Source organism: Phyllostomus discolor, chromosome 5 (assembly GCF_004126475.2).
Source record: "Phyllostomus discolor isolate MPI-MPIP mPhyDis1 chromosome 5, mPhyDis1.pri.v3, whole genome shotgun sequence".
Classification (NCBI taxonomy): Eukaryota; Metazoa; Chordata; class Mammalia; order Chiroptera; family Phyllostomidae; genus Phyllostomus; species Phyllostomus discolor.
In genome coordinates, this window is record NC_040907.2 from 131,715,106 (window position 1) to 131,736,235 (window position 21,130).

General features: G+C 37.0%; 1 protein-coding gene across 2 annotated transcripts in view; it reads right to left on the reverse strand.

Annotated features, from left to right (window-relative positions):
• The window catches only part of REEP3 (receptor accessory protein 3), a 79,180-nt gene that overhangs the window by 28,057 nt on the left and 29,993 nt on the right, over positions 1–21,130 (reverse strand). The window lies entirely within an intron of this gene.

A 21,130-nucleotide genomic window follows, 5' to 3' on the forward strand; every position in this document is an offset into this window, starting at 1 on the left:
CCAGCCAGGTTAATCTTTCATATCAGACATAATTTAGGCAATTCTTAAGGACTTGAGTGGCATCATTACATTATAATACTCATTGAAAAAGTACTGTAGCAAAACCTACTCATGTTGGGGAAACAGAAACAGGAATATGACAGCTTCTGTCCTCAAGAATTTAACATTTTACTGGGGAGAAAAATGAATAAATGACTGTGATTAAAAAAGAAGTTTATTAGATGCTCCAGCTCTAGGATGAGTCAAGATAATGCAAATTTAAGGAAAGCTTACTAAAGGGGCTATTTATAAAGTTGTGGGCAGGTTGAGGAAAATCAGTAAAGGATAGTGGCACACCCTTGAGCTGGCAAAGGCAGGGCCTGGCATCACCCCTAGGCACAAAGGAGGGATGAGTGGGAAAGGTTTCCCAGAACCCAGACAGGGTAACTGTAGGGAAGGGCTACAGCCTCAGGTAGTCACAGCTAGTCAGTGGGTCCAGGAAGTCTGATCACAATACTCTGACCTCATGTTCTCTCCTGCATTCACATCTTTTGCAGGAGCCTCACGGGGGCCAAACCCAAAGGGAGGCCAGACCTGTCTGTATGGATCAGCCACCTGGGCCATAAGGAAGGAGAAGAAATGGAATGTGGAGAGGAAGCTCCAATGGGGGGACAGAAGGTCCCAGCATTACTCAGCATGTCAGCTCTTTGAAACATATCCAGAATGGAATCCCTTCTCACCACTTCCACAGACACCTCCCCAGCCCAGGGAACCAGAATCTCCTTAGGATTATTCCCATAGCTGTTCACTCTGCTTTGTTGGGTCTATTTTGCACAGAGCAGTCTGAGTTATCTCCTTAAAACACAAGCCAACTCATGTCATTCCTCTGTTCAAATCCCTCTGATGATGGTCCCCATTGGAAATCTCACTACAGCCTAGGGAGGCCCTATGGCTCTGGCATGGGCTGCCACTCTAGTCTCCTCTGGAATTCTTCCTCCTTCCCTGTTTTGCTCCAATCACATCAGAACTTTTACTGTCCTTTGTGTAGGGATATCCTCCTGCCTCAGGGCCTTAGGATACACTGTTTCCTTGCCTAAAATGCTCTTCCCCTTGTGAAGAGCCTTCTCACTTGTTTCAGGTCTCTGCTGAAATAATTATCAAATAATTAATTAATCAAATCAATTATCAAATAATTTCCTAACCATTCTGCTTAAAATATCAATATCCTCCTAATTCCTTCATCCTGGCTTATTGTTCTTTTTAGCACATATCACACATCATAGACACATCTAACAAATATTTACTCCCCCTCCCCACCTTTCCCTACTTGAATGTAAACTCCAAGACGGCAAAAACTTTGTTTTGTGCACTGCTGAGTCCCCTGTGCCAGGCACAGAAGGTGCTCAGGAAATACACGATGGTGGACTGCTGATTGAATATGGACCTGCACATGGCTTAGTGTGCTCTTTTTTGTTGGGAGTGCAGAAGATCACACAGCAGATAAGAGGTGAAGTCATGAAGGGCAAATATAAACTAGTATTTTAAGAGATCTGATTTAAAGAGAAAAAAGGGAGAAAATAAAAAGTAGCATGAGGCAAAATAAAAGCGTGTTTACGTCCTCAAGGATGGCACACTTTACCAGGGAGATGCTGAGATTCAAATTGTTAGAGAGCCAAGATACTTAATGGAACCAGATCCCAGATGAAACAGGCAAGAGTAAGATTAGGAAGAAGCGTGGGCTCAAGAAAGTAACAGGGACACATCTTCCTCGGGGCAAGGAGGAAAGAAAAGAATGGTCATGTTGGGAAGAGGGTTGAAGTGGTCACAGTTGATGACCTCTACTTTTTTTTTTTGAGAAAAAAAGTTTTAATTTATATATTTAGCTCTTTATAAAATATATTTATTTAGCTCTTTATAAAATACAGGGATGGGCAAAAGTAGGTTTATAGCTGTGAGTATATAAAACAGTTTATTCTTGTATTATTATATTTTATTTATTTTGCACAGGAACGACTGTAGGCCTACTTTTGCCCACACCTGTATATTTAAAAACCCTAGGCAAAGGCCCTCTCATTCACTTGTTTCAAAAAACAAATCATTTCAGTTGTCTTCCTTAAAGTTCTTGCATGACCTCTACTTTTACTCTGCCGTAGAAGGGCAGGCCACCTGTTGAGGCTGGGGATCAGAGGATTTAAGAGGAGCAGTAAAGGTTGAGAAAAGATGTTTATACAGATGGGAAAGGGGATGGCCTAGGGTAGAAGTGGAACAGATTATGTGACTGAGGATGCTCTCTGCTGCTCCAGGTGTTCCAGACGGGGCTACCATGAAAGGTCTAGGACAGTGAAACAAGAGGGAAACAGAGGTGACAGTGTGCTGTCCATAAGTAGGCATAATGATAACAGTGGAGGCTGAGAAGTGGCCCAACCAGGGCCAATGCTTCTCGGCCACATGTGTCCTGTCCTCACCAACAGAATGTGAACTAAGGCTTTTGAGAAGTGGGTGTATCTCCCCCACAGGCTAGTTCCCTCCTTCCTGCTGGCTGGGACATCACAGAACGGAGCCACCTTGGGAGCTCTTTGATGTTAAAGATGGGCAGAGCCCCAGTTCTTAAGAGGTTGCCGGAGGAGAAATCCTTGCTGAAGTGAACACCTAAGCTGGACTGTTATGTGAGAGAAAAGTACATTTTTATATTCCTTCTGCATTTTTATTGCATTTATAATTATAACAGCTCAGCCAACCCTAACATGAAGGGTCACACTCTAATCTCTGTGGAGATGAGAAAGCAAGGCTATGTGAGCAGTGGTCCCAGAATTACGCGGGTGTCAGTCACAGTGCCGCGGCTGCCTTCTGTGGCACAGCCAGGGCCCTGGCCAGTGGTGATGGCTAATATTACCACAATGATCTAGAAATGGAGAAGAGGACTACCATTTTAAGAAATTCTGGCTGAGATACTCCCAGGGACTCTCAGAACGATTTGGAAGAAACTGAAGGATAGGAAGAATTGATGTTCACATGTCGCAGCCTGGGGCAGAGTCAGAGAAATACTATTTTGTATTTTACTGTGACCCCTCGGCAAATGAGACTTCCATCTGTGTGAATACGTTAGTTACCACCTTCACTGTCAGTATATATGACTATTAGCAATCCCCTTCTATTTTTGATATGCCCCAAAATCAGAGAAATTATAAGTTTGTTAGAAATATGAGTTAAGTTTAAAGTAAATATTCTGCATAGGAGTCTGAGATATCCAAAGACTAAAGTGCAGCCCTGGCCGGAGTGGATCAGTTGATTGGACATTGTCCTGCAAAGCCAAAGGTCCCTGGTTTGAGTCCTGGTGAGGGCACAGTCCTGGGTTGTGGGTTGGGGCCCCAGTCGGGGCACCTCTGAGAGGCAACCGATTAACATTTCTCTCTCACACTGATGTTTCGCTCCCTCTCTTTCTCCCTTCCTTCTCCCCCTAAAAAAATATTAAAAAAAAGAGTGAAGTGCATAAAAGTCAGTATGAAGACTACATGAAAGAGTTGTTTGATCGTCTAGTTTGCTTACTTGTTTTCTTCCCCAAGAGTATACCTAACGCCTAGTATGGTACCTGGCACAAAACAGATGTTCAAAAATATTTATTGGAAGAATTAATAAACTGGGCTAACTTACAAGCAAGACTGTAATTTCCATTTTTCCTGATTATTTGGTGATAAACTTCTTTTGAAAGTAGTTACAATGTAATAGCTGTCATATCATGAAATACTTTACCCAATATATTTTTCATGACTAGAGGAATGTGATGAATGCTTTAATATAAATTTAATTTAATATAAATAAAAGATTCCTCAAAGAGAATCTTAAAATCATTCAAATATCAAAATTAACTTATTTTCTAAGAAAAAATACTCTTATAATTAGGCAAGGCTTCTTTTGATGATTACAGTATCATCTGTGATATAAAACCATAGTATCTAAAATTACATTCCAGTTTATATAGTTCATAGATGAGGTTATCTTACTTAACAAGCCAGTACTTGTTTTATTACTACTCAAAGTCCTAAGGCTTTCATAAAGCCTTAGCATTTCAGAAACCCAGACAGTCATGTGACGGTGTTCTTAGCTTTACTCTCTCAAAGGAATTAGAGGATATTTTAAGCCTGAGAGAATACTGTGAAACGAATATACCCACAGGCTAAATTTACTATCAAAAGACCATGCTCCATTTAGGTATGCACTTACCTATCCAGATGCCAAGGGAAAAGTTGGCCTCATTTCATGATCTTTTAGCATTTTTCAGCAAAACAAGTTCTTAGACATTCTAGAAGTTCTAGAATTCACATTCTTAGACAATTTTTATGAAACTGATTTAGATCCCCAGACGAACACATTGGGCGAACTAGAGTAAACTACAACTGTAAAACAATCTTCTGGATTTCCAGCACAGAAATTGAGAGCAATGCATAGGCCCTAAATATTTATGGGATATTATGTTCTGTTGGGAAGCAGGTCGCTATAGATTTCTAAGAGTCATGGTTAACAGCAGTAATGACATTAATTAATAAGTATTTTTCTTACATTGAATCTTTATATAATTTATTCTTTCTATGCTATGATTAGTGTGATATTATAATAGCAATATCAATACAGACATGTTAAATGACAATTATACTAAGTTATGTTTGTATGATGAAAAGAAAAATTATGTGATATATTAATTTGGTAAATATTACTTAAGGCTTATTATGAACAAACTCTTTTGACATGAAATCTTCATAAACCCTGAGGTCAAGGCATTCTTAATCTCAAGAGCTTTCATGGGTGGGATTAATAAAAGAAGACCAATAAAAGGATAAGAATAGGTGCTTATCAGCACAATGTCAGATCCAGCATATAACTACTATATTATTCACTTGCCTTGTCTGAATAAACTAGCACTTCCAAAGGAAAGCCTTCCCTGACTACCCCATCCCTTCCTAGGGTCACACAGACTCTGCACTGTACTTGTCATTGCAGCATGTCTGTGTAAGGGTTTATGTAGCATCTGTCACTGCCATTTGACTGTACCAACCAACAGGGACCGAAATTGCCTTGTTTACCATCATGTTCTCAGCACCCAGTACCCTGAGCCTGGTAAAAACAAGCACAGACTTGCACTTAACGGTTTCTTAATTTTAAGGTCTGAGCTGATGCAGGATTCAAACAAGTAACTCTGGACTGCAAACAGCAGTTTATAACATAAAATAGCCTATTTTGTCACAGTTTTCAAAGTTATCAGAGAGTAAACAGCTTCCCAACATCTCTTAATTTCACATTCTTTAATCATAAAGCAATTAATGTTGGTCTTTAGGAGACAATTAAAAATTACATATGCATAATAACTTCAATGATAATCACACTTAAGTAAATCCAGAGCATAAAATGCTAAAATATGCTTCACTGGAAAAAAAAATCTTTGCTGAGTCTGAAAAGAAATAAACACTGCTGAATTTCAGACCACCCAAAAAGAATTTTATTTTGTGACCATTATTAGTTATTCACTCAAGTCAACTCACCCTAAACATTCACTCTACACCATGTTTCAGGGACAGCAGAGAGAACTTCTAATACAGAATTCTTCAGAAATACTACAGAGTTGGAACGATTTTTCTTGTTTCATTAACATTATGCAATAATTTGGTTACTTCATAATGATTTCCCCCCATTCAAAACAAAAGGAACAAAATGTGAAATCAGATAGAAAAACTCCCTCTTTTATCCAACCCAGATGGCTCAGTTATGGGATTTTTCCCAGAGCTGTGCTAAGTTACAAGCATGCTTGAAAATAAGCTAGTTGAAGTTCAATCCTAAGTGTTTAGAGGCCACGGGTGAAAACAGTTTTTGTTTTGTTTTGTTTTGAAAGATGGGGCATGTGTTGGGTAAATATTTTAGGCTTGGATTGATTTGGGCTTCTTCAGCTTTGGGGTACTTCCTGCCCCTCTGCCCCATTGAAGAATGTCTCAACTTTCTATAGCTCCTCAGGACTCAGATATGTGGGAGTTACATTTTCAGATGCTGAACTGCCAGCAACGTGGTTTACCTGTGGTTTACAGGTACCACTGCCAAAGACCACCCAGAATATCCTGCTGTTTTAAAGGAGAAAGCCTCATATTATACAGATGTTTCTGGTGTTAAAATGGGGCAGATTGTAACTAGAAATACTGCAATAATAATGCCTCAGTCTTTTCCCAGTGCCCTAGAATCATAGAAGTCCCATGTCTCTCATCCCCTGACCCTGATAGTTTGAAGAACTTGAGATGAGAAAAAGTGCAAACATGTTTTAAAGCTACATAATTAATTTAAAAAAATGTGTTGAGAAGATGTAGAACGCAGGAACTGCTTTTAGACACTGTTTCCAGGAGCAAAATTTAGGAAGGAATAACCTCTCAGTCCAAAACAGCTCTCTCCATCCACATTGACTGAGAATTCACACCTCACTTTGTACAAACTTGTTACTGAATTTATTGGGGTGACATTGTTTAATAAAATTATACAGGTTTCAGGTGTACAATTCTACAAGACATCACCTGTATATTGTTTGTGTGTTCACCACCCCAAGTCAAGTCTCCTTCCACCACTATTTATCCCTTTACCCTCTTCTACCTTCTGCTACCCCCCTTTCCCTCTGGTAATCACCAAACTGTTGTCAATGAGGGTTTTTTTTTTCCTTTGCTTAATCCTTTTAACTTTGTCATCCAGTCCCCAACTCCCTTCCCCTCTGAGAGTTGTCAGTCTATTCTCTATATTTATGAGTCTGTTTCTATTTTGTTTGTTAGTTTATTTTGCTCATTAGATTCCATATATAACTGAAATTACATGGTATTTGTCTTTCTCTGACTGACTTATTTAACTTAGCATAATAGCCTCCAGGTGCATCTATGCTGTCACAAAGGGCAAGATATCCTTTTTTTTTAAACAGCTGAGTAGTATTCTATTGTGTAAATATACCACAGCTTTTTTATCCACTCATCTGCTGGTGGACATCTGGGCTGCTTCCATGTCTTAGCTATTGTACACACCACTGCAATGAACATACGTGTGCATATTTTCTTTCAAATCAGTGCTTTAGGTTTCTTTGGATATATTCTCAGGACTTCACTTTTTATATTGTTTAAAGTCATATTGATTTATATGGAATAATAAATATCTGTAAGAGGCACAGGTCCCTTTCAATACCACCACATACAATTTCTCCAGATTTTAGCTTGGTAAAGAGCCTACTCAGATAGAGCAGTAAACTGGGCTAAAAGGACATCCTAGAGCTCATCCGAGTTTCTGTTCTAAATTGTCAGGCTACCTTCTTTTTTCCATTAGTGTTCCCAAACTCTTGGCCCATTGTGTACATTTCCTAGTTGAGGCATGTCTAAGGGCTGGTACCACTTCTTAGGCACCATGGTCCCCCTATGCCTCATCTATAGTCACATAGTCAATTCCATCTTGCTATTTCCACAAGTAAATTAATAGCCTAGCCACTAAAAGGTATGCTCCTTTCTCCAGGTGACTAGCAAAATTATATGACTAATACAGTACATGAAAAATGTCATTCTTTAGCTAAGATACCACTCTTTATCTACAAGTTGTAGCTTTATGTTACAGGCTTGACGGCATACTTTAAACATGCAATAATTATTCAGATAGTGAAGAAGTCTTTTAAAACAAAAAAAATTTTTTTCCTCACTGGTTCTTGGAGAGGGAGGAAGGGAGACATAGAAACATTGATGCAATAGAGAAATACTGACTGACCGCCTCCCACACCCAAATGGACTGGGATCACACACCCAGACCGGAAATTGAAACCACAACCCTTTGGTTAGGGGATGATGCTCTAACCAACGTAACCACACCGGCCAGGGCCATAGTCTCCTTTAGAAGCAGACTGGTAGAAAACAACTCCAGGAAGAATCAATCCCTGTCATGACTGAAATGACCCTCTGTTATCAAATTACTTCTCTCCAAAAGCATGTGCAATCACCCTCACATAGAGAACTGAGGTTCACATTTGGTTGAGTGCAGAGAGAAGCAGGTGACAGAACGCAGGAGACTCGGGGTGAGGAAGGGCTAGCTGCGGGCCAGAGTGCAGTACAACATGAAGGCCCGGGGTAAACACAGGGAGAGGAACAAAGAGGCTGGAGAAAGACACAGAAAAAAAGATGGATGATTCTAAAGGGAAATTTTATTGACAAAAAATTTTGTATATGGGCAGCCCTAAAACAGGGAAACTAGGATGAAGTCCAACTCAATAGTCTTACCCCCCAGTTCCAACATACGGTTAAGTGTGTTAAAATATTATTTTCTATAATATATTCCAAGTTGCTAATCAGTCCATTTAAATACAGATGTTTCTAAAACAATGTTACCTAGTCCCCATCTGCATACATAAGCATTTAAAAAGCACAATGTGATAATTATTCACTTTTCACAATAAAATAGTGTACTTCTTAATGATTTTCACCTTGGCTTTGGCTAACAATTACTTGGGGATTAAAAAAAATTACAAAAAAGATTGTATATAGAAACACACACACACACACACACACACACACAAATTACATGCATTCCTACGTCTCATTATCACAAGGTACAGAGAGAGCAGCGAGGTGTTTAAAAGGGAAGTTTCATGTGTGTTTCTGATGTGTAACCACAGTTGAGAACATGCACACAATTCTTGCTACTTGAACTGTGGTCTGTAGACCAGTAGCATTAGCATTACCTGGGAGCCTGTTGGAAATGCAGAAACTCAAGCCCAGGCCAGACTTACTAAATCACAATCTGCACTTCAATAAGACCTCAGGGGAATTCCTATGCTCCTTAAAGTCTGAGGAGCACCGCAGCAGGAGGTTCCTCTGTGCAAATCCCAGCGATACCATGTGGAGAAAGGTGGTATCATTCATAAAGGGAATGTAAGAAGAGACTTGGGTTTGGAGAAAAGAACATGAACTAAGTTTGTGTGATAATTTGTTAAGTGTAAAAAGTTAAAATGTACCCTTATTTAAATAACAGTGTATAAGCACACCATGATTAAAAAAAAAATACCAAAACCAAAAAGCTCGTAAAAACAGAAGAGGCTGGGCCTTTTGTCCACTTCTCAGGGGCACTGTTTAGGGCTATCAGTTGAGCCAACACAAGCTTAAGCAAAACAGTCAGGAAATGGAATCCTACAGGCTCTTCACCCCGAAGTTTCATGAGGACCATCCCTGTTGTCTACCCATCCCAAGAGCCCAGTTATCTGGACAGTAACCACTTGGTGGACTCTGCTTCCCTTCCGAAGGAGGAAGTGCCTGCAGTCTTCCCTAAGAGTGAATCTAAATCTGCCTCCTACAGTGAGAAGGTGAGAATGCTAATTACTAGGCTGATAATATATTCAAACACTATGTTAATGACAAAAAATTCCCCAGTTGGCTTCCATAATTTATTTTGCCAATCTTCTTATGGACTTAATGTAGTAAAACTGGAGTGTTACATATTTTTTTTAAAAGATGCCTGTTGGAAACCTTTGAAAGTTGATGTAATATTTTAAAATAAAACCATTCTACTCAACCTATTTCTGTGACTTTTCAAAACCTTTGAATATATTTTTTCATTTTACCAGTAGAGTTTAGATTTGTGTGTTTTTTTAAAGGAATCAATCTATATTTATTCTAGCCAACAGATAGACTAAATTTCATATATTTATATAATTCAATATATTTTAAAAATTTTATAGCTTTTAAAAAGAACTTCACCTTTTCACAATTCCATTACATTTCTGAAGTCAAATCTCATGAGCTTTTAAAATTCCATGAGGTTTTGCTGAGAAGTTTTATTTTTCTTAGCTAAAATCTTCAGGAACACCTCTAGATTTTATATTTTTGGGAGGTCCTTCAGTGTGATGGCAATCTGGCTGATAATATGATTATTACAGCTGTAGTTGGTAAAGCACTACATTTCTCTAATTACATAATGGAAAGATGATGTATATATCTGAGCATGCCAAAGGTAGATCCTGGTATTTGTGTAAAAGAGGAGCTTTCTCTTCATAAATAATGTAACTTTCAGCTTGAAAGGAAAAGACCTGGTATATCTTATATTATAGAAAACATTCTATTTAAAAATCTTTTTTAGATAGTTCGATATTACTGTCAACTTTAGCATTGTTTGCTTAACGCCATTTTTAATTTTTGTGTGTTTTTTTATTTTTAAAGATCTTATTTATTTATTTTTAGAGAGAGGGGAAGGGAGGGAGAAAGTGAGGGAGAGAAACATCAATGTGTGGTTGCCTCTCGCATGTCCCCAACTGGGGACCTGGCCCATAACCCAGGCATGTGCCCTAAATGGGAATCAAACCGGTGACCCTTTGGTTCGCAGCCCATGCTCACTCCACTGAGCTATACCAGCCAGGGTTTTGTTTAACCCCTTTCTTGTTTCTCATTTTGTCAAACCTTTCTTCCACTCTTCTCCCTATCGTAGCTATATTAAGCGTTTATCTTACCAGACTTGTGCAAGGGAACAGTTCTTAGATATTGCCATTCTCTCAATTTCATTTATATTTTTATTTTTGTTTTTTTTTTTATTGCTTTATTCAGCTGGCTTTCTTTATAAGTTACTTTAACTTTGATATTTTTCTTGCTTTGAGGGTCGAATGCTTCCTTTTCCCTTCCTTTTCAAGATATAGGTTTATAAAGCTATTATATTCAAGAATATAAACTGTAATATATGTTACTGTCATTTTAGTTTTAAAATTCTTCCAGTACTGCACATTTGTATTTTCTCTTGTATGCAATATTATTTCTCCCTTTTGGGACTTATGCGGCTTTCTTCCAAATACGTGAGCTTACAAGATTCTGAACAGATAAGTGGGAGGCAACACTGGCTGCCTCTGAACACAGTTCTCCCTGCAGGGAGGTGGATGACAACTGAGGTTTTTGGGTTGCTGTAGCTTTCATGATTTTTAAGCTGTTCAATCGTTAGGGATTAGGGTGGAGGTGGCTAGGCCTCCCTCCAATTTATTACTTAACATTTCCTTTATGGAAACATCAGTTTCTGTCCCTTGTTTTTAAAAACTCTGTTTCCATTGGCACTAGTTGGTAAAAGTTTTTCCTAGATATTAGCAAATGCCTGACATAGCCTCATAAGTTTAAATGTTACCGTGAGAATTTTTTTCTTGTTTGTTTTCCAAAGCATTTGTATTGGAAGCCAGAAAAGGACAAGGACAGCTATGGTTGGTGCAGCTACATCTTGACGTGAAAGTTTGTGGGAACGCTTTCAATTTACTTCATAAGATAAAGGGGTATTCCAATTCACACGCTAAATTTTAGAGAAAACTGTGTTAGGCATTCATTTAAAATTCCCCAATTATACAACCTTGTTTTCTAAAGTGGATCACTGTAATGATCCTGAGATATTCATGAAGAAATTGTGTGTTAGAAAACATAAGGTAGAGGTATATATCACTTGATAATAACACTATCAATTATTTCAGCAGCAAGTTACAGGCTGATATGAGTTACCCATATAATAAGTAAACCTGACACATCAAAAATTAAGTTTACAAAGAATACTCATCAGCTACTTTAAGTTAATGTAAGTAGATTCACTTCATAAAGGATAATGAAATGTCCCAAGTGATTTTATTTAACTCTTTCAAGTGAAAAGTGTGATTTATCAAAACTTGATTTACAACTATAACTCAAGACAAGATATACATATATTTCATTAAATGTCAGCTAAAATTAAATTTTAAAATTATTGTCAAAGATTGAAAAATGGTATGTATTAGCATTAAACCTATCTAACACATTTTAAAAACCAATGTTAATGATAAAATAAGTGTTACCTGATATCATAGGATAATTCAACTATAGTATCCCAGTAACAAGTTCATTTTGGAAATCTGGGTAGAGACAGTAAGCTGAATATACACATGTAATTGCATCCCTACCACAAATCTCATTAAAACAGAAAAAGTGATTTTTTAAAAAGACCCAAGTTCAGAACAATATAAAAGAGAGCATCACTTTTTTGGAGCTAGGAGGAAATGGGTAAGTAGTAGCTGATTTAAGAGGCCTGAGAAAACTGAATACTAGCCAATAGTGGGAAAAACAGAAGCCAACCCAACTTTCATTGCAAAAGCTCCCAAAGGGCTCAATTCTTGGCCAAAAGGGCAAATGACAGAGAAAATAGGGCTGCCAGTCACTTAGGATAGGTGGACCCTCTGTTCCACCCTCACCTTAGGTGCCTGGGTGCTCCTCTGTGCCCCAGCAGATCCCTGGGCTTATTCTTTGGAAAGAGTGAATCACAGTTTCTCTGGATTTGCAAATCTCTGGCAGTTTAGAGTAAGGCTAATAGGGATTAAGTAAAAGTTCATAAACTGAATACTGAGAGATTCTCCCATCATAGTATAGCAACCAAGTAACTTTCAGAATGGAAGTCTTCTCTAAAGAATATATATGGTACAATACATACACACATACAGACACATTGATAATTTTCCAAGGAAATGGTTGTTATGAATTACGTTCCCCAGAAAGATATGCTGAGGTCTGTTATACACTGAATTGTGCCCCCAGCCAAATTCTTATGTTGAAGCCCTTAACCTCCAAGGACTGTATTTGCAGATAGGGCTTTTATGGAGGTAAGTGAAGTTGTAAGGGTGAGGCTCTAATTCCAGAGAATGGGTGTCCTTATAAGAAGAGGAAGTGACACCAGAGATTTCTCTGCCAACACATGCACAGAAAAAGCCCATGTAAGGAAGGACAGGGAGAGAAGGTGGCCATCTACAAGCAAAAAAGAGACATCACTAAAAACCAACCCTGATCTTAGACTTCCAGCCTACAGAACTGTGAGAAAATAAATTTGGGTTGTTTAAGCTACTCAGTGCATGGTATTTTGTTAAGGCCGTCCAAGCAGACTAATGAAAAGTTCTAACCCCCAGTACCTCAGAATGTGACCTCGTTTGGAAATAGGGTCACTGAACATGTAATCAGTTAAGATGAGGTCATACTGGGATATGATGGCCTTATACCTAATATGACTGGTGTTCTTAAAAGAAACATAAAAATACTGAGAAACCTAGACATGCAGGGGAGAATACCATGGGACAACAGAGGCAGAACTGAAGAGCTGCAGCTGACAGGCAAGGAACACCTAGAATTGCTAGCAACCACCAGAAGCTAGACCAAGGCAGAAAAGATTCTTTTCCTCAGTAGGTTTCGAGGGAGCATGGCCTGTACCTATGTGATTAGTATTTCTAGCAGTCAGAACCCGTGACAACAATACATTTCTGTTGTTTTAAGCCGCTCAGCTTGTGGTACTTCCTTATGGAAGCCCTAGGAACAAATGGAATTGCCTAGTCAGATCACCCTAGTGAAGATCACATTCAGCAAAACCTCTTCATTGGTACAGGCCTTCTTTCTAATCAGCCTTTTTTCTTTAGGATTTTATTTATATTTATTTATTATTTTTAGAGAGAGAGGGAAGGGAGGGAGAAAGAGAGAGAGGAGAGAAGAAATATCAATGTGTGGTTGGTTGCCTCTCACACAGACCCCACTGGGGACCTGGCCTGCAACCCCAGGTCATGTGCCCTGACTGGGAATCGAACTGGTGACCCTTTGATCGAAGCCTGTGCTCAATCCACTGAGCTACACCAGACAGGTCTCTAATCATCCTTTTAATATAATACTCGAACATGTGCAGAAAATAAGGGTCGCCTAAGCTCTGAGGAAATCATACATAAAAAAGTAGAACCTGAAACAAACAAAGTCAAGGAAAAGAAGAATATGTCTAAAACACTATCATCATAAGCCTCTAACAAAAAGGGAAGATAATTTAAAAATTAGAACAGGACACTATAGAAAAAGGAACATTTTAAAAAAGAGAGCTTGTAGAATAAAACATGAGTGTAGAATGTAAATTAAGATTAAGCCCCTGGCTGGCGTAGCTCAGTGGAGTGAGCTCGGGCTGTGAACCAAAGTGTCGCAGGTCGATTCCCAGCCAGGGTTACATGCCGAGTTGTCAGGCTATACCCCCAGCAACTGCACATTGATGTTTCTCTCTCTCTCTCTATCTCCCCTCCCTCCCTTTCTAAAAATAAATAATAAATCTTTAAAAAAATTGAAGATTAATTGAAGGATTAGAAGATAAAACTGAAGAATTCTATCATAAAATCAAGCAAAAAGAAAGGGATGGGAAACAATAAAACGATCAGAACTTTAAATAATTAGTCTAAGTGGCTTTATAACTGAATTAAAGGAATCTCATAAAGAACAAACAGTGAAAATGGAGTGGAGAAAATCATTAAAGAAATAAATGTTAACCACATTCCCCACAGCTGAAGGATAAAGGATTCCTAGATTAAAATGAACTACTGAAGGTTTAGCAACACCAATTACAATCCACTCACATTCACACACATTATCGTAAAAATTTTAAATGGCAGGCTGTAGAAAAGATCCTACAAGTAGGTAAGAAAGAGAATAGCTTCAGACTTCTCCACAGCAACACTAGAAGCTTAGAAAACAATGGAGAAAGGCCTTCAAAATTCTGAAGGAAAATTATTTCCAACACAGCATCTCAAAATTTACCTGTTAGCTAGCTTTCTTAGGAAGGATGCATTTATCAAAGTGAGGAAGTAAAAAGGAGAGAAAGCCAGGCGATGAAGAAATCTGAGGATCTAAAACAAGGCCAGTCCAGACTATCTAATGGGTGAGAGTATACTGAGAGAAGAAATTCACACAGCTGTGGCAGAGTTTGGGTCTAAATTTGCAATAAGAACAGAGAATATCAATGAATGTAAAAAACCCCAAGAAACCAATAAACAAAGCAGAAACCAAGACAATGAATAACAGCAGGGAAAACAAACCACTGTGTGGCAAAAGAGTGGCAATGGTGGAATACTGTAGAAGTTAGATGCAGTGTTTACATGCATCTTATAAACACTACATAACATACTGTCATATGTCAGGTACTGATATAAATGCTTTATGTTTAATAACTCATATAGTCTTCACAACCACCTGAAGTACTATGACAGTTCTCATTTTACAGAAAAGGAAACGGAAGCACAGAAAGATCAAATGACTTGAATAAAGAGCTAGTAATGGATAGGCCTGTGATGATAACCTAGAGACCATGGTTCTAGTGGCTGTATTGTTTATCTTCATATTCTATTGCTTCTTTCTAATTTAGCCTAAATAATGTAGATATTGAATACTGATCCAATTCAAATTATACTGTCATGACATTAGGAAGCTATAGGGACAGGGAAAGATGCATGTGTATGGTCTAGTGACACTGGGTAACTCCTAAATCATCTTTAATACAATAGAAGGAAGTCAACTGATAATGTCCATTTGAAAAATTAAGAAACAGCAAAGGTATAAGCATGTGAATTAGATATGTAAATATACACACTAAAGGATTTGAATAAAAGTGTTGAAATTAGTTGCCTCTAGATGAAGGAGGGAGGGTAGGGAACTGCTGTTTTTTTACAACAAGCCCTGTAAAATGGTTTGGTTTTAAAATTATAAATGTGCAACTTTGATAAAAATAAAAAGTAAATTAAAAGTACATCAGGATGAAAAAGAAACAGATAAGCATGTGGCCTGAAAAAACATATTTTCAAAATTAAAAAAAAAAATCTCACCTTAATTATTGGTTTAATCTTTACATTCCCTATTATTAAAACCCTTGAAGCAAATGAATATAATTTTTAATTTATTGATTTGAGAAACATTGATTTGTTGCTCTGCTTATTAAAAATGTTTTTATTTACTGATTTGAGAGAGACAGCAACATTGATTTGTTCTTCCACTTACTCATGCATTCATTGGTCAGCTCCTGCATGTGCCCCAACCAGGGGTCAAACCCGCACTGGGTCCCTTGGGATGACACTCCAACCAACTGAGTTATTCGACCATGGCTGTTTGTTCGTTTTCATATCACTCAAATACTCAGTCAAAAATTAGGTCACTTTCAAAATCCAAGTCAATGGGGTTTTGGGGAGCCATTTACAGACCTTTAAAAGAGTAATCTCCCAGAGTTTTCCCCGTTTTTTATTCTTGCTTACAGTAAATCTCAGGACCAAATGTCTGATTTTGATTTTTATGTGCTGTTAGACAATCTTTTCATTGCCACTTTCTTCAACATTCTTAGAATAAAAACACTGGTTTCCTAGAAAGCTATAGCAATTACATAGCACTTGGAAGTAAACACTCTATTTTCAAGTCATAAAATGGTATAAGCCTAAAAAATTTGCAAAACCATACTAATTCTTCAGTAAGTTTACATTTCAATTACTGCAAGACTGAAAGACTTTAAGTAGGCCATATCAGCCACACTATACAGGAAATTATATCCTAGGAAAGCTCTCTTTTAAAAATAGGCAAAGGAAGAAAGGGAGATTGCCAAAATACACAGCACTTTCCACGTGTTTTGATTTGAACACAGCATCTGTTTTATCAGGTGCAATCTACTATTTGAAGGCTTACAGGGAATGGTAGTAGTTAGGGTGGAAAAAGTAAATTAATAAAAAGGTTTGCTTTCTGAAAATAATTTTGAAGTAGATGTCAGTAGTATTTAGGTAATAACCAAATAGCTCAAAGAAAATGGTCTTTGGGACAAGTTGGACTGGACTATATACTCCTTCTTAACCCAGCAGAATCAAAGCTGAGAAACTAGACCAATCTACTTAAGAAATGTCCACATTCTTGTAAACACAATTTAGTATTTGATATAGACTTAAAAGTCAACTCTTCTTCCTTTTCTTATTTATTCATTCATTCCAAAAATACTGAGTACCTACCATACACCATGTATGTATGGAAATATAATGATTAACAAAACAATAAAACTGGTATGAAAGACAAACCAACAAATATAATATAATATCAAATAGTATAAGAGGGTATTAAAAGTATAACAGGAAAATTTTAAGAAGGTTAATTTTACTAAAATAAAACCCTATAAGACAAAAGCAAATTTGGATGGGATCACAATAACAGGAAAATTTTATGAGGAGAGAGCTCTGACAAAACTGTTATCATCAAAGGCTAAACTGGATAACTAAGCTTAGTTGAAACTCAGCAAGAAAATAATATACACATTTTTGTCAGAAGTAAATTTAAGTTGGAAATACTTAAAGAACTGCCAAGACTTTACAAACTTTCAAAAACTTCCAGTTTCATTTTCAACCATTTTGATCACAGTTGATTTAGATGCTTATGGGTCCTGCTCTAGAACTGGTTAAGCTGCCTCACTGCCCTTCTTGGAAAATACCTACATAGTTATTGCCCCTGAAGGTCTCCCTTGGAATTAAATCAGAAGCACATTCACTGGCTGGTTGTGAAAGCTATTTCAACCTTTTTTTTGTGTGAAGCTAGGATCCTCACCTATTTTTCTAAAGGTACAATAGCATGGAAGAAGAATAAAATATTAGAAACAGAAGATATCCAATTCCTTCTTCAATGATCTATATGACCCGGGCAAGTTAATTTACTTCTGAGCCTATAAGGTTGGAATATTTTCCCACCTACTTTATTGACTTGTAGTGAGGATCAGTGAGATATTGTGGTATGCAGAATAATGTCTCCTCACCACCCCCAGAGAGGTCCACTTCCTGTGCTGAAATGTGTGAATGAGTTAGTTTAGGTGGTAAAGGAGAAATCAGGTTACTGATGGAATTCAGGTTGCTAATCAGATGACCTTGAGATAGGGTGAGGATCCTGGATTAGTCAGGTGAGCCCACTGTAATCACAAGGGTCCTTATAAGCAAAGAGGGAGGAAGAAGAGAGAACCAGGGAGATCACAGTGTGAGAAGGTCTCAGCTCAACATCTCACTTTGAAGAGAGGCACTAGAGCCATAAGTCAAGGAATGTGGGCAGTCTGTAGAAGCTAGAAAGGGTAAGTAAACCAATTTTTCACTAGAGCCTCCAGAAGGAATGTAGCCCTGTGGATCCATTTCAGATTTCTGACCTATAAAACTGTAAGAAATAAATTTGTGTTAATTTAAGCCACTAAGTGGTCATGTGTTACAGAAGCAATAGGACAATACTAAAGTATTTTGAAATTGTTAGTGAATTATAGAAATGTAAGATGTTATTCCAGTATGATATTGCGGTTTAGTCTCTCCAGCAGCCTTGATGGCATGCAAGTTGGTCACAGGAGGTCTTCAGAGTTGTATCATATTTCTTTGTCAAAGGCAAATGTTCTGCCTTTCCTGTTTCAGTACCTGACCATTTTTGCTTTTAGCTCTCATTTTATGTCAAGCAGCGTTGATACCATGTGATTACCAAACCAACTCCAGACACCTGCCTTCTGCTTCCCTAGTTTCTCTTCAATTGCCCATTATTTTGATATTTGTAAAGAGATGGTTAGGACAACCTTTTTTAGACTCACATTACTAAAACAAAATTATGCACAGGTATTCCCATTTTGTTAATAATGAGTTAATCACTGAAATCAATTGTGCAAAGCAGTATGTAAAGGATATAACTAAACACGCACAAATAGGTATGTATAGATATTATCAACACACCATTTTATAGTTTTTCCATTAATTTGAATAAGCATGTTAATGGATTCTCTTTCATAGGTTAAATTATCTTTAGTTTATAAAGCACAATTAAACTTTCGGGTCAGACCATTCTTACTAATCCCAAATTTATAGAATAATTCAGTAAGAAAAATTTGAGTGTTGTATTAAGGGAATAAAACACACAAATCCATGTTTTTGAGTCTTTAAAAATTAACATTAACAAAGTTAAAATTGATGTATAGTAGTAAGGGACTAATATTTTATAATGGTTCTTAGGCCAATCCCTAAATAATAACATCTTGTTTGCAACATTAATTTACACATGAAAGGTCTATTTTTTTATCACAATTTATTATACCTTTATATTCTTATTGTTATCTTCTTACCTTTAATTTTAGGGGATGGTATTTATGTATGCTGATAATACCCTCATTATCTGAATGTCTCACCTCAACTTTTAAATTTGTACTTAACTTTTCCCGCTGAACGAAGTAATAGTAAGAAAGTAGTATAATTCGTAGTAAGTAATATAGATTTGTAAAAAAAGAAAATAACCTAGGCACAAAATATATGCACAAAGACCACATGCAGAGCCACAGTATCTCATATCCTGGGTCTATACTATTATAGATGAAACGGACCAAAAATTGAGAAACATATTACCCTGTACTTCACTTGTACAGTTAATCAGATTCAGAAGACCTCAGTTAATAACAGTATCACAAGCATTCCAAAAAAGGAGGAAATACTGAGCAGTACCTTTACTACATACTAGTCAGTAATTACAATCCCATCTTAATTCATATTTTCATGGTACTTGGAAATGAAGAGAAACTCATTTTTATCTATTAATAGAAAACTCCAATTAAATTAAGATATTTCATGGTAGGGCAAAGTGCTGTCTATGAATTAGGGTAAGGCTGTTTTGCTCTATTTAATTCCTATTAAATTTGTAGGTGACATTGGTTGTTAACAGGATCAAAGGTTTCTAGTGTGTATTTCTATAATACATCATCTATATATTGCATTGTGTGTTTACCACTCAAATAATTTTCTGTCATTAAATATCTGACCCACGTTACCGGACCCCCCCAATGCCCTTCCCTGTGGTAACCACCACACTGTTGTCTGTGTCTATGAGTTTCAGTTTTATATCCCACATACGAGTGAAGTCATATGGTTCTTAGCTTTTTCTGACCTATTTCGCTTAGCATGATGTTCTCAAAACCCACCCATGTTGTCACAAATGGCAAAAGTATTTAATCTTTTCCTATAAAAAATTGACAGTACTGTAATTTCACATCTACTGAATGTAGTAATAAAAAAGCATGGGTTGTCATGTTTTTGGGTTTTCCTGTCATTTTAATAGTAATTAGTTTTAATTTTATCTTACAAAACTATTGGTCTTACTTAGACTATTGGTCTATGACTTTCTGGAAATTAAAAAAATCAAAATTGGTCCTTTACCATGGGTAGCCTGAGAAGCACTGTTAACAGAAGATAAGTGCTTGTTTCTAAAAATGAATGTATACCAGAACTATAAAACAATAGTTGGAGCATTTACTATAAGATATATTAAAATATGTCCCTTCAAACCATTTATAAAATCACTTTATACTACTAGGACATAAAGTTGTTCCATCTCTTAAGGCTACTTCACCAACCCTAGATCTAAGAGATATATAATAAAAAGACAGAACAATTTCAGAGCTCAACTAACCAAGTTCTCTCCCATTGCTAGATATATTCTACCATTCTGACTGATTTGTACATACTTCACTTCAAAAATTAGTTTTATAGAAAAGAGAAAAACAACTATAAAAGTTCAACAAAGTGGGTTTTATAAAAGTTTCACACTGCCCCCCCTTTCCAGGGGGGAAAAAAAAGGACCCTAAATAAAGTACTATAAAGAATCATTATCTGATCTCTGACCATTTAAACAACTGGATGACTAAGCTACCATCCAAGATCCCTTACAAAGTACCATGGCTATATAACCCAAAGAAATGAAACAGGTACTCAAAGAAATCATTGTACATGAATGTTTACAATGACACCATTCAGAATAGCCAAAAGGCAGAAATATTCCAGATGCTCATCAGTGGATGCAAGCAGAAACAATGTTGTGTATGCATACTGTGGAACATTATTCAGCCCTAGGGTGGAATGCAATACTGATACATGTTTGTTACAATACAGATAAATCTTGAAAAACAGGCTAAGTGAAAGAAGCCAGACACAAAAGGTCACATATCATTCCATCAATATGAAATATCCAGAATGGCTAATTCCATACAAACAGAAAGCAGGCTGATGATTGCAACTGTCAGTAGCGATGAGGTATATGGATATTTAAATCAATTAGAAAGTGACAGAACACTTACGAAAAAAGGAAAAGGTTTTGGGGCCAAAGAGATAAATTCTCAGTGTACCTATAAATTTATAAGACTATAAAACCAGACAATCCCCCAGCCTCATTTATAACTGGACCTTACAGACTAAATGAATAAGAGATACCCAATTACTCATTTGGGAATCACACTTATTTAAATGCCAACTCACAGTGCACTATTTTTGACATTCCATTTTGGAATTATATTCAAAATTACTTTTAAAGAAGACTAA